Below are 15,702 nucleotides of genomic sequence, written 5' to 3'. Positions count from 1 at the left end.
CAACCTTTGAATAGATAAATATGTGTTGTATATATACTATGGGATATTAATCAGCCATCAAAAGAATGAAATCCTGCCATTTGTAATGACATTGATGGGACTAGAATGTATTATGCTAAGTGAAATAAGTCAGAGAAAGACAAATACCATATTATTATGCTCATAGGTAGAATTTAAGAAACAATACAGATGAACATATGGGAAGGGGGAGAAAAGAGGGAAACAAACCACAAGAGACTCTTAATGATAGAGAAGAAACTATGGGTTGATGGAGGGAGGTTGGTGGGAAATTGGCTAGATGGCTGATGTAGGCTAAGTAGGGCACTTGTGATGAGCACTGGGTTCTGTATGCAAGAGAAGAATCATTGAATTCTACTCCTGAATCAATATTGCACTGTAAGTTAAGTAGCTAAAATTTAAATTTTAAAAACCTAAAAAAATAATAAACAAAATTGATAAAACCCTAGCCAGATTTATCAAAAAGAGAAAAGAAAGGATCCAAATAGATAAAACCATGAATGAAAGAGGAGAGATCACAGCCAACACCACAGAAATGCAAACAATTATAAAATAATACTATGAAACCTATATGCCAACAAACCGGGCAATCTGAAAGAAATAGACAAATTCCTATAAACCCACAAACTACCAAAACTGACACAGGGATAAATAGAAAATTTGACCAGACCTATAACCAGCAAAGGAATTGAATCAGTAATCAAAAATCTACCCACAAACAAGAGTCCTGGGCCAGATGACTTTCCAGGAGAATTCTGCCAGACATTTAAAGAAGAGTAATACCTATTCTTCTCAATCTGTTCCAAAAAATAAAAATGGAAATAAAACTTCCAAACGCATTCTATGAAGCCAGAATTACCTTGATTCCAAAACCAAACAAAGACCACAGTTAAAAGGAGAATAAGGCCAATATCCCTGATGAACCTGGATGCACAAATTCTCAACAAGTTACTGGCTAAACAAACAGTACAGGAAAATAATTATTCACAACAATCAAGTGGGATTTATTCCTGGACTGCAGGGCTGGTTCAATATTTGTAAATCAATCAACATGTGACAACACATTAATAAAAGAAAAGATAAGAACCATATGATACTGTCAAATAGATGCAGAAAATGTATTTGAAAAAATACAGTATTCATTCTTGATAAAAACTCTCAATGAAGTAGTCATTATGGAACATACTTCAACATCATAAGGCCATATACAAAAGACACACAGCTAATATCTGATTAACTGATAGCCTTTTCCCTTTGGTCAGGACAAGGGTGTCAACTTTTACCATTACGGTTTGACAAAGTACTGGAATCTTAGCCTCAGCAATCAGAAAACAAAAAGGGCATCCAAATCAGGAAGAAATCAAACTTGCACTATTTGTAGAGGACACGATACGTTATGTAGAAAGCCCAAAAGACTCCACCGAAAATTTTCTAGAACTAATGCATGAATTCAGCAAAGTCACAGGATGTAAAATCAAAGTGCAGAAATCTGTTGTATTTATATACATCAATAACGAAACAGTAGAGACAAAAATCAAGGAATCTATCTCATTTACAACTGAACCAAAAATAATGATATACCTAGAAATAAATTTAACCAGAGAGGTAAAAGATTTGTATCCTGAAAAGTATAGAACACTTATGAAAGAAATTGAAAAGGACACAAAGAAATGGAAAAACATTCCATGTTCATAGATTGGAAGAACAAACATTATTAAAATGTATGTACTACCCAAATCAGTCTGCATTTTTAATTCAATCTTTATCTAAATACCAACAAAATTTTTCACAAGGCTAGAATAACAACATAAAACTTGTATGGAACTACAAAGATGTTAAATAGCCAAAACAATCTTAAAAAAGAAAAGTAAAGCTGGAGGCATCATAATTCCAGACTTCAAGTTACATTACAAAGCTGTAGTCTCAAGATAGTATGGTGCTCACATGAAAATAGACATATAGATCAATGGAAGAGTTCAGAAACTCCAGCAATGAACCCATACTATATCATCAACTAATCTTTAACAGAGTAGTAAAGAATATCAAATGGAAAAAATACAGTCTTCTCAACAAATAATGGTGTGAAACCTGTGTTACAACATGTAAAAGAATGAAACTGGACATCTTTCTTACACCATACACAAAAATTTATTCAAATGGATGAAAGACCTAACTCTGAGACCTGAAACCATAAAAATCGTAGAAGAGTACACAGGTAATAACTTCTTTGACATTGGCTATAGCCATATTTTTCTGGATATGTCCACTGAGGCAAAGAAAACAAAACCAAAATAAACTATTGGGACTACATCAAAATAAAAAGCTTCTGAACATCAACAGAAAAGTTCAATGAAATTCAAAGCAAACTAGGGATAGGAGATGTTTGCAAATGATATATTTCATAAAGTGTTAATATCCAAAATATATAAAGAAGTTCATCAACTCACACCCCCCCCCGATAATCCATTGTAAAAATGGGCAGAAGACTTGAACATTTCCCCAAAGAGTACATGCAGATGGCCAATAGACATACAAATAAATGTTCACTATCAATTTGTCATTTGTGAAATGTAAATCAAAACTACAATGAGATATCACTTCAAATATTTGGAATGACTAAAATCAAAGACACAAAATTCAACAAGTGTTTTTGAAGATGTTGAAAAAAGGAATCATTTTAGACTGTTGGTGGGAATGCAAACAGGTGCAGCAACTGTGCATAAAAGTATGGAGGCTCATCAAAAAGCTAAAAATAAAATTACCCTGTGATCCAGTGATCACACCTCTATGTATTTTCCTCCAAAATACACAAACACTAATTCAATGGGATCCATGCACCTCTATATTTATGGCAGCTTTATCTACAATTGATAAATGGATAAATAAGAAGTGTGGGATATCTATATCATCTATCTATCTATCTATCTATCTATCTATCTCTCTATCATCTATATCTATGTATCCATATAATGGAATGTTATTCAGCCATAAAAAGGAATGAAATCTTGCCATTTGCAATGACATGGATGGAGCTATAAAGTATAATGCTTAATGAAATAAATAAGTCAGAGAACAACAAATCTATCATTTCACTCATGTGTGGAATTTAAGAAACAAAATGTATAAGCAAGGGGGGTGGCCAAAAGAGAGAGAGGGAGATAAATCAAGTAAAGGACTAAATTATAGAGAACAAATAGATGGTTACCAGAGGGGAAGGAGTGGGAGTTTGGGTACATAGGTGATGGGGATTAAGGAGTGCATTTGTCTTGATGAGCACTGTGTAGTAAATGGAATTGTTGAATCACTGTATTGTACACCTAAAATTAATATAACAATGCATGTTAACTAACTTTAATTAAAATAAAACTGGAAAAAAAGATATAATTCTAAATTTCTTGAGAATTAATAATAATATAATTAGGGTCATATTTTCAGTAATAACCAGTAAAATAGCATCAAGATTTACAATAATGCTGGGTTTTTTTCACATAAAACCAATAAATTCCAAAAGATGAAACAATGCCATCAATTCATGTCCCCAAACCAAAAGTAGGATGTAACTGTGTTGAGAGAATGAAAAGAGAATAAAAGGATGAAGGTGACAATGTAGAAAGGGTCAGCATTCCATCCACATTAGCCTGATTTACAAATCATACACTGATTTGGGATTGAGGAATCAAGCATTAGGAGATAAGTATACTGTTTACAATATAAAGAAAGTATTCAGACAAACTCAAAAATTTGAGTATTTGTCTTGAGTGTCAGGAAGAATGAATTATGGAACCATCATTTTACCCTGTTGTTTTTTGATGCCATGCCTATGCATTATATAAATGAAATATTAAAGTAATATACACATTATTGTACAGTTAATAATTTACATATCTTCAAATTTCCCCCTATGTAAATCTCCAAATCCGTTGTAAAAAAAAAAAAAATACAGCAGGGTCCTGGGTCTATATGGAGAAATTGATTTTCAAATTTTGGGTGGCTATTGGCAAATTGCAAGTGAAAAACTCTTTTCTTAAATTGGTGTTTGGATAAGTATGAGACCAGCATACCACGCAGATATAGGAAATAATTTAATTTCAGAATTTCAATTACTGACAAAATTGATAATGTATTATTTGCAATTAACCATTGAATTAACATTGCTAGTACTCTTATCATTTGTATTTTATATAGGGCTTACATAATAAATATTCCGTTAGGTAGTTAATATTATAACAGTTTAAACATGAGAAAAAAACGCAGCATGAAATAATAACATGTAAGTCATATTTGTGCTTTGATGCCATGCCACATGACTTTCAATGCAGCATCTTTTTGATTATCTATATTTTCCTGTTTTTGTGCTAATAACCTATATGTGATATCATTTAAATAAGCATTGCATCTGAAATGGAAGCAATTGCAGAAATTGAATGTCTGTTTCAAGGTCTAAAATAATAAGTTCTTTTTTATTTGTAAAAATAAATTAGAGAAGTGCCCAGTGGGTGGTTTGGTTGAGTGTCCAACTCTTTTTTTTTTTTTTTAATTTTTTTTTAACATTTTATTTATTTTTGAGACAGGGAGAGACAGAGGAGGAACAGGGGAGGGGAAGAGAGAGAGGGAGACACAGAATCTGAAACAGGCTCCAGGCTCTGAGCTGTCAGCGCAGAGCCCGACGCAGGGCTCGAACTCACGGACCGCAAGATCATGACCTGAGCCCAAGTCAGCCGCTTAACCGACTGAGCCACCCAGGCGCCCCAAGTGTCCAACTCTTTTTTTTTTTTTTTTTTTTGGGACAGAGAGAGACAGAGCATGAACAGGGGAGGGGCAGAGAGAAAGGGAGACACAGAATCGGAAACAGGCTCCAGGCTCCGAGCCATCAGCCCAGAGCCTGATGCGGGGCTCGAACTCACAGACCGCAAGATCGTGACCTGGCTGAAGTCGGACGCTTAACCGACTGCGCCACCCAGGCGCCCCAAGTGTCCAACTCTTGATGTTGGCTCAGGTCATGATCCCAAGGTTCTGGGATCGAGCCCTGCATCAAGCTCCATGATGAACATGGAGTCTGTTTGGGATTCTCTCTCTCTCTCTCTCTCTCTCTCTCTCTCTCTCTCTCTCTGTCAAAATAAACTAACAATAGATGTTTTCCCTTTCATTTTGCTTTTGTTCAGTGAAATAACAATGAGTAATCTATTTAGAGACCATTTACAAAAAGATATTCACTTATCTTGATGTTTTAATTACATTAAATATACACTGACAAATAAACTAATTAATTAATCAATCAGGTGATTTCTTACTAAGTTGGAGAAAAGAGTCTTGAACCTGAACAATATCCACACATGGCAAAGGAATGAGGCACTATCAACTTTTACTGGCTATCTCCACTGGATGAAACCTGACTTGTGACAAGATCTGTGCCAGGATTAAATTAAAGTGTATTTTATCCTGACCAATGATTCTTGACGTTAAAGTAACCTCGACATTTTATGATGTTAATCTTGATGATAAATCAAGATTCAGATTTGAAATGACTTCCCCTGGTTCCCCTGCTAGTAACTTAGGTTCTAAATGAATAGATATTGATATTTATATGTTAAAAGTGGATTTAAATAGAGAAACTGTCTTATCCTTCAAAATGTAATTCTAAAGCTACTGGATATCCCTTTTAACTGCTCAAAACTTAAATAAATAAATAAATAAATACACAGATAAGATGAGCACTATTAAAATAGAAATTCACTATAGATAAAAGAGGGTCAAGAATGTATATGAGAAGTCCTTTATGCACAAATAAATTGCTTTAGTATTTAAATTTTGCTTATTTTAACATCTTCTGTTTCCTCTTATCCTGTGGATACCTCATTGCCACTTGTTCCCTGCCAATATCCAACTCTAATAAATGGTTTAGAAAAATACAGACATCATTTCCAGATCCTCTGAGTGAACTGAAATTCATGCTTGCTCCTTTACCAGTGTCCCTAGGTGATTTTGATTATTCAAAAAAAGACCAATATATTATTTCCTCTGTAAACTGAGCTGTAAAATATATATTTATGATATATAGTTGTCCCTACATCATGATAAGGAAAATTTTCCAATTATTGTCCAATATCAAAGTAATGTGCAAATTACCATCACAGAAATTCAATATCCATTATTTTACTTGCATAAATATCTTTTCTTTATGATTTTATTCAGTTGAAAACAAAAACTGAAAAAAGCCTCACATTATCACTTTATATATTTATAGAAGGAATAGAATTTTAACTCTATCATTATTATAGTGATGAAAAGCTGATTCCTACAGATTTTAAGTGAATTATTTAAGACTGTGTGATAATACAGTGGTAGATCTTGTGGGGTGACCTTTAGAAGCTAGAAAATGCAGTTTTACCCTGAAGCACATGTATTTTTTTTCTAGACCACTTTTCCTTTGGTCAAAATCAATCCCAAATAAATATCTTTCTGATTTGTAAATTAGTTTGGTCACCTTTGATCTGATCATTTGCAAAGCAATAGAAAGAATGTAAAGTTACCAAAGAAGCCTTGAGTTGGATTTCTTGGAAATTTTGTAAGGAATCTCATATTAAAGATTTTAATACAATCTAGTTGTGAAAACTCTCCACTGGATTTCCAATCAATTTGGGTCAATCCCTCTATCCTCAATATCCTACATAAAATTGCACATCCCTGCAAGTGTTTTTAGTCTAGATTCTACTAAAAACAGTTTTTTAATATTTTTTTAAAATATTTTTTAATATTGAGAATGATGTCATCTGTGGATTTCTCATATATATAGGGCATTTATTATATTGAGGTATGTTCCTGCTACACCTATTTTGTTGAGAGTTTATATCAAGAATGGATGCTGTACTTTGTCACATGTTTTTTTTTTCCTGTACCTTTTGAAAGGATCATATGGTTCTTACCATCTCTTTTATTAATGTGGTGTATCACATTTTTTGATTTATGAATATTAAGCCACTCTTAAAGACCATGAATAAATCCCACTTGATTGTGGTGAATGATTCTTATAATGTACTGATGAATTTAATTTTCTAGTATTTTATTGAGAATTTTTGCATCCCTATTCATCAGTTTAATTGGCCGGTAATTCTCTTTTTTTAGCAGTATTTCTGTCTGGTTTTGTAATCAAAGTAATGCTGGCCCCATAGAACGAGTTTGGAAGTTTTCCTTCTATTTCTAGTTTTTTGGAATTATTTCAAAAGAATGGGTATTAACTCTTCTTTAAATGTTTGGTAGACTTCTCCTGTAAAGCCCTGGATTTTTGTTTGTTGGGAGATTTTTGGTTACTGATTCAATTTCTTTACTGGTTATTTGTCTGTTCAAGTTTTCTATTTATTCCTGTTTCAGTTTTGTTAGTTTATGTTTCTTGGAATGTATCCATTTATTCCAAGTTGTCCATTTTTTTGGCATCTGGTTTATTATAATATTCTCTCATAATCATATTTATTTCTGTGATTTTGGTTGTTATTTCTCCTCTCCAATTTGTGATTTTATTTATTCTGGTATTTTTTACTTTTTGATATATATTCTTATATATCACTTTTGTTGCATCCCAAAGGTTTTTGGCAGTGTGTTTTCATTTTTATTTTTTTCCATGCATTTTTAAAAAATTTCTTCTTGATTTCCTAGTTGATCCACTCATTGTTTAATAGCATATTGTTTAACCTCCATGTGTTAGTTGTCTTTCCAAATTTTTTTCTCATGATTGACTTCAAGTTTCATAGTGTTATGGTCAGAAATTATGCATGATATGATCCTAATCTTTTGGTAATTGTTGGATTATGTTTTGTGACCTAGTATGTGATCTACTATGGAGACTGTCTCATGTGCACTTGAAAAGAATGCATATTCTGCTGCTTCAAGATGTAATGTTCTTAATATATATGTAAAGTCCATCTTGTACTGCATGTCATTCAAAGTCATTATTTCATTGTTGATTTGCTGCTTATATGATCTGTCCATTGATGTAAGTGGGGTATAAAAGTCCCCTATTATTATTATCAATAGGTTTCTTTATGTTTGTTATTAATAGTTTTATATATTTGGGTGTTCATGTTGAGGTTATAAATATTTACAGTTGTTAGATCTTGTTGAATATTCCCCTTTATTATGATATAACTCCTTCTTCATCTTTTGTTACTTTCTTTGGTTAAAAATCTAGTTTGTCTGATATAGGTATGGCTACTCCAGCTTTCTTTTGATATCCATTTGCATGATACACATTTCTTCATCCCTTCACTTTCAATCTGCAGATGTCATTAGGTCTAAAATGAGACTTTTTTGGCAGTGTAAGGTGGATCTTATTTTAAGTCCATTCTGAAACTCTGTCTTTTGATTGGAATACTTAGCCCATGTACATTCAGAGTGATTATATATATGAGTTAAGTGCCATTTTATTACTTGTTTTTTTTCTGTAGATTTTCTCTGTTTGTTTTGTTTTGTTTTATTTTTTTCTACTCTCTCACAGTTAGTCTCTCCTGTGCACTACAAGCCTTTTAATATTTCCTGCAGGAGTGGTTTAGTGATCATGAACCACTTTAGGTTGGTTTGTCTGGAAAACTATAACTCCGTCTATTCTGAATGATAGACTTGCTAGATAATGTATTCTTGGCTGCAGATATTTCCTATTCAACATGTTGAATATATTGTGCCAATTCCATCTGTTTTGCCAAGTTCCTGTGGAGATATCTGCAACTAACCATATACGTCTTCCCTTGTAAGTTAGGGAATTGTTTTGTATTGCTGCTTTTACGATTGTTTCTTTATCACTATATTTTGCAAATTCAATTACAACATGTCTCGACATTGGCCTCCATTTTTTTGCTCTTGATGGGAGTTCTCTGTGTCTCTTGGATCTTGATGTTTATTTCCTTTCTCATTTTAGGGACGTTTTCAGCAATTATTTTCTCAAATAAGTTTTCTGCCCACTCTTCAGTCCTCAGCTTCTTTGGGAATCCTATAATAAGGATATTAGTAGGTGTGGGTCATTGAAGTCCCTAAGTTTATTCTCATGTTCCATAATTCCTGTTTCTCTCTTTTGTTCTGCTTCATTATTTTCCATTATTTTATGTTTTATATCACTTATTTGTTTTTCTGCTTCTTCCATCCTTTTTAATTTGTTTATGTTTATTTACTATTGAGAAACAGAGAGAGACAGAGCACGAGCAGGAGAGGGGTAGAGAGAAGGGGAGACACAGAATCTGAAGCAGGCTCCAGACTCTGAGCCATCAGCACAGAGCTCGAAACAGGGCTCGAACTCACAAACCGCGAGATCATGATCTGAGCCAAAGCCGGATGCTTAACTGACTGAGTCACCCAGGCGCCCCTCTGTTTCTTTGATCCTATTTGCACTGCATCCAGTCTGTTTTGAATCTCACTTATTGCATTTTTCATTTCTGACTATTTGTTTTAACATTTTTGTTTGTTTCTGCTGTAAGAACCTCCCTGAAGCCTTCCATTCTTTATCTCAGGTCCAGTGACTATCTTTATTATTGTTTTAAATTGTCCATCAGATATATTACTTGTATCTGTTTCATTTAGTCTCTGGTTGTGATCTTATTTTATTTAGGATGAAATCCTCTCTCTTGGCACTTTGCATAAGTCTCTGTCTTTATTTCTGTGTTGGAAGACTGTTCTGTTTCCTGCCCCTTAGAGAGATGACCTAATGAAGAAGAGGTTGTATAGTGTCTAGGTCCTCATGCTTCAGGGACTCTCTGGTGTATGCTTCATGCACTCTGCTGCTGTTTTTGCTGCTCTATCTCTCAGGTCAGTCATCTGTGGAAGTTCTCCCTGCCTGCAATGGGTAGTATTTCATCCTTGGCCAGAGTTGGGAGGTTTACTACAGAGCCCATGGCTCTGATCTGCTTTTTAAATGAGACCTGATGCTATTTCTATTAGAATTGAAGCCTTATAGATCTCTCTGGTCAGTATACTTGGTGTGGGCAGGATCTTACACTCTGGTCTTGTGAAGGAGGGGCCACCATGCTGTGACTGAGGCAAATTTGACAAGAAAGGGCAGTAGCATCAGAGCACAGGAGTGTGGGACCCAGCGTGGGAAGCTTAAGCAGCCAGTGTAAGCCTTGTACTGTTTATCTCAGGTTGTTTATACCAGGGGTGGAGAGGGAAATTGCTCCAGCCAGCACCTTTGTCTCTGGAGGAGGATCTCCCTGCTTGCTGCTATCAGGGAAGTACTCCAAGAAGTGTGAATAACCTCTCCCTTGTGTGTCCCAGGCATTTTGTCAGTCACTGTTTTCATCCTGTCTTACGCCAGGTTGGTTGCCTGTCTTCTCTCCATGAGAAGTGTAGTGCACTCAGGCTCTATCTCAGCCAAGCCTGCTGACTTTTAAAACTCCAGGATCTGGGGACATGTAGACATGGTGCACCAGATCTCTTAGAGGGGAAGATATCCCTGCACTGGGATTGAAGCAGGTTTGACCCAAAAAGTGCAGTTGTGCCAGAGTGCACCGGCATAGGATTTAGAGCATCAGGCTAGGCAGCCAGTGTTGGGGTGAAGTTGCCCCGATTAGGTGGCTTTCCATTTTTGCTGAGAAGCAGTGGAGGGAAATGGCACCTGCTGGCTCCTTGGTCCCCAGAGAGATGTCTCCATGAACACTACCTGTCATCTACATGCTCCAATAAGAGTGAATAATCTACACACACACACACACACACACACACACACACACACACACCACTGTGTGTCTCTAATCAGTCTTCGGATACTGCTGTCTGTCAATGGGTTGCTTACCTGCCTTTTCTCCAGCAAAGCAGTGCTATCAGGGCTCTGTCTCAGCCAAGCCTGCACACCTTAAAAACGTCAGTGTTCAAGCACCACTAGTTGCAAAAACTTGTGAAAATCAGTCCCTCTTATTTTCCTAGCTAGTGATTTTGGGAAAGTGTTCTCTTTGTGCATTGCCCTGTGTGCTCCTTTCTCTCTCTTTCCTTTCTCAGTGACCAGGGCTCCCTCACCTTCGCAACACCTCTTTCTCCCCCAAACTAAGTCTTTGCACTTCCTATTTTCTCTTCTCTTCTCTCTCTTTGGCCTCTTCTCTCCTTCTATGTGTGAAATTTGTTATATCAGTCCTCATCTTGATTTATTGGGTATTCAGAAAGATTTGATAGATATTTAGTTGTGTTCAAGGAATGAGGCCAGCCTAGGGTTCTCCTACTATGTTGCCATCTTAGCTCCTCCCTCAGTCTTTTTAATGTAGTATTTTCTGCTTAATTTAGACTGAATTTATTTTTGTTAAGAAATAAATTCCCTTCAGTTTAGAACCTTAGGTAATCACATTTTAAATTCCAACTTATTTCAATTGTAAACTTTTCTAGTAAAGACTAAATGCTTAATGATAATTTGGCCACTGAAGCAGTGAATATCTTCCTTTTATTCCAAATTTGAAAATTCAGTTACGTGATATGTGGTAAATCTTTCATCTTAAGCAAATGCTTCCTTTTAAAAAGGATTACTATATTATTGTAGTTTCTTGTGATGAGAGTATTGTCCACTGTATATTTGAAGAAAAGTCATACTTTTGTCATTCCCAAATCAAGTTCTTAATCAAGTTCTTAATAGTCTATAAATCTCTAAAAGCTCACTTAGATTAAGTATAAAAATATACAAACTTATATGAAACCTTCTGAAGTGCAGATCTTTTATTTTGGAAAAAAATAACTATTTCCATTCAAATGCATCAGTCATCTATTACTATATTGCTTGGGGTAATACTTCTTGTATGTTTATTCTAGCCTCCTTATTTACATCTGATTTCAGAAAATAAAGATAATAACTGAATTATCCCATAAACAAACACTGATGACCATTCATTGATAGCGTTCAGGAGTAGAGTTAAGCTGGATATAATGGTAGGACTTTTGTAGTCTAGTGACTAAACAGATATATCTATTTAAAAATGTGGTAGAGAAAGGCTAACTAAAATCAATCCCTCAATCCTGGTTCAGTAGAATTATGACAATGCTAAATGTATAATGAAATGTCCATAACAGAAATTATCGTATAAAACAGTAATAATGGCTTGGCTTTTGGGAATGTAAAATTTGAGTGTTTTGAGGAATGATTTGCAATTGGCTCTGATTGATTACTCATCACTTAATAGTGTGTAATTCCCATCAATATTTTTATAAAATGGCTCTGATTCTTTAATTTGCCTCTCTCCAGTCATAATTATTTTTCCTGGGATAGACCTGTAATAAAATTGTTTTCTTTTGATTCATCTAGATGTTTTCAGGCTCCCTCTCATAAAAGATATAAAATTTCCTCTCTAACGGTGTGAAGGCATCTAATTCCATGCAGATTTTTATGCCTAGTCTCTACATCTATCACCTTCCCTGAAAATTGGGAAACAGAAAAACCAGTATTCACTATTTTAGAGTATATATATACTCTAAAATAGTGAATACTGGTTTTTCTGTTATATATATATATATATATATATATATATATATATATATATATATTCAGTAAAATCTTGGTTTGTGAGCATAATGTGTTCCGGAAACATACTTATAATCCAAAGAACTTGTATATCACAGCGAATTTCAGGAACCATTGCCTCAGTTGTGATCATGCAACATTCAGAATCATGTACTACTCGTATTACAAGACATTGCTCATTTATCAAGTTAAAGTTTATTTGAAATCTTTGCTTCTCTTTGTTTATTCAAATATACATTTATTTAAAGCATTTATTTAAATAAACCCAGAAAAGGTATCACATTTATTGTACTTTTGTCCTTTGTCTTGTTTTCCCATTTTGGGGATATATCTAAGCATTAAAACTATTATACTGAATAATTCCATTAAATTTGACTGTTTCCAGTATCATTTCTACATATCAGTAAAGCCTTATTGGGGGTTCTTGGATGGTGCAGTAGGTTAAGCATCCTGCTTCAGCCCAGTCATGGTCTCAAGGTTTATGGGTTTAAGCCCCACATTGGGCTCTGTGCTGACAGCTCAGAGACTGGAGCCTGCTTCAGATTCTGTGTCTCCCTCTCCATGCCCCTCCCCCACTCACATTCTGAGGGTCTCTTAAAAATAAATAAAACATTTAAAAAATTAGAAAAAAACCCTTATTGCCCACAAATTAGGATAAAATATATGGCCTTTATCTTTATTGAAAAAATTACCACAAAGAAAACAAAAAGAGTGATCAGTAATATACAATTGTTTTGTCAAATATCAATTATTTTAATCTTCTAGGTTATTTTAGTGCTTGTCTTCAATCCTGAAATAATATTGCCCTTAAGGTGTAAAAAAGGTGAAATTGGTCTTCTTATGAGACTGCAGGACTGAGAGTTTCCTCTACATTTTTACAGAACAGATCCTCTCAATTACTCTTCCCATGGTCCCTATCACCTCTTTTTTTTTTTTTTCAAGGCTGTAGATTGAGCATTTGGGTTGAACATTTGGGTAAGCATGGTGTAGAAGACAACAAGAACCTTGTTGTCTCTTGGAGATTGGAGAGATCTTGGGTATAGATAAGTGTAAACAAAGGGTGCATATTAGAAAGTCACCACAGCGAAGTGGGTGCGGTGTGTCAAATAGGCCTTCTTCCTCCCTTCTGCTGAGTGCATGCTGTAGATGTCAAGGAGAATGTGGCCATAGGAACATGTAATGCCAATTAAAGGAAACACAATCAATAGTGTGGTGCTTCCAAACACTGTATTCTCAGGCTGAGATGCCCATGCAGACCAGTACCATTGGCCAGGCCCATACAGGCCAATATGTCCGGTACATCACAGAAGAAATGGTTGCCAGTTCTGGATTGACAGTAAGGTAAATGGAGGGCATATACAGTGTGGGCACAACAGTTGATTGAGCCCATTATTCAGGATCCCATTAGCATCAACACACAGACTCTTTTACTCATATGAATGGGATAGTGGAGAAGAAAGCAAATAGCCACCTAGCTATCATATGCCATAGTGGTCAATAGTAATCCTTTTGCACCTACTAAAGTCAAGATAAAGAAGCTCTGAACCCCTCAGCCAATGAAAGAAATAGACTTGTTTTGAAAGAGATAATTGGACACCATCCTGGGGACAATGGTGGAGATGTAGTTCAGGTCCACGAGGGAGAACTAAGTACAAAATGCATGCATGCATGGAGATAGGTGTCCAGGAGGATGAGAATGATCATGGACAGGTTGTCAAAAAGAGAAAATAAGAGAATGAGAAAAATTAGAATGAATAACTGTTCAATTCTTCCTATATTACTATAATTTATCTTAAGAAGATTTTAATATCTCTTGTTTAGGTGATAGTGAGAATTATCAAATAAACTAACATCATGTTTTATAGTACCATTATATATTATATATGTAACCAATAAATTCTAATGATGGAACAATGCCATCAATGCATGTCCCCAAACATAAAACATAACTATGTTGAATGGGGAGAGAGGGAAAGAGGAAAAAGTCGGTGATGTAGTGAGGGGCAACATTCCATCCACAGTGGCCTAAGGTACAAATTATGGTCTCATATTTGGATTTATGAGTCAACCATTAGAAGATAAGCATATTGTTTACAATATCAAGAAAGTACTGGGAAAAATTATGAAATAATTTGAAGTATTTTCCTTAGGGGTCTGGAGGTGTGGGTTATGGGAATACCAGTTTACCCTGTAGTTGGTTGATGCCCTGTCAATGCATTATTTGAATAAAATATGGAAGTTATATAAAAGGTCTTTCCATTAATAAATTGCATGTACTCAAATTATTGGATATGTCAATGCCCAAATCCACTGTGAAAAAACCTACAGCATTTCCCTGGGTCTATTAGGAGCAATTAATTTTCAATTGTTGTGCAATAACTGTCAACATTCAGAGGAAAAATTGAGAGTGCTAGTTTTGTTTATAAGTTGTCATTTGGATGAGCATAAAACCAGCATATTAGACTAGTATCATAAAGTAATTTATATTATTAGTTTCAATTATTGACAAGATTAAAAATGTAATATTTGTAATTACCAAGGAAATTAAAATTGCTAGTACTTATATCATTTTGATTATTTTTTAATTTGTTTATTTAAATTCATGTTAATTGATATACAGTGTAGTATTGGTTTCAGGAGTTGAATGCAGTGATTCATAATTTCCATATAACACCCAGTGCTCATCCCAAAAAGTGCCCTCCCTAATGCCCATCACCCATTTAGCATATATATACCACCGACCTCCCCTCCAGCAACTCTCAGTTTGTTCTCTGTATTTAAGAGTTTTTTATGGTTTGTCTCCCTATTTGTTTTTATCATTATTTCTCCTTCCCTTCCCCTATGTTCATCTGTTTTGTTTCTTAAATCCCACCTATGTGTGAAATCACAGGATATTATGTCTTTCTCTGACTGACTTACTTTGCTTAGCATATTACACTCTAGTTCCATCCACATTGTTACAAATGGCAAGATTTCATTCTTTTTGATCACCAAGTAGTACTCCATTGTATGTATATACCACTATACTTTATCCATTCATCAGTTACTGGATGGCTCTTTCCAGTGGGCTCTTTCAACAATACGCCTATTGTTGATAGTGATGCTATAAACAATGGGGTGAGTGTGCCCCTTCGAATCAGCATTTCTGTATCCCTTGGATAAATACCTAGTAGTGAAATTCCTGAGTCATAGGGTAGTTCTATTTTTAATTT

At 34.9% G+C, this 15,702-nt stretch overlaps 1 pseudogene; it reads right to left on the bottom strand.

The window, feature by feature from the left end:
• Positions 1–13,407: 13,407 nt before the first annotated feature.
• On the bottom strand, positions 13,408–14,194 carry LOC131487847 (olfactory receptor 2L3-like; annotated as a pseudogene).
• Positions 14,195–15,702: the final 1,508 nt, after the last annotated feature.

The sequence above is a fragment of the Neofelis nebulosa genome, chromosome 1 (genome assembly GCF_028018385.1).
Source record: "Neofelis nebulosa isolate mNeoNeb1 chromosome 1, mNeoNeb1.pri, whole genome shotgun sequence".
In the NCBI taxonomy this organism is placed as follows: domain Eukaryota; kingdom Metazoa; phylum Chordata; class Mammalia; order Carnivora; family Felidae; genus Neofelis; species Neofelis nebulosa.
Note: the sequence above shows the minus strand (reverse complement) of the source record. Positions and strands in the feature narration are given on the sequence as shown.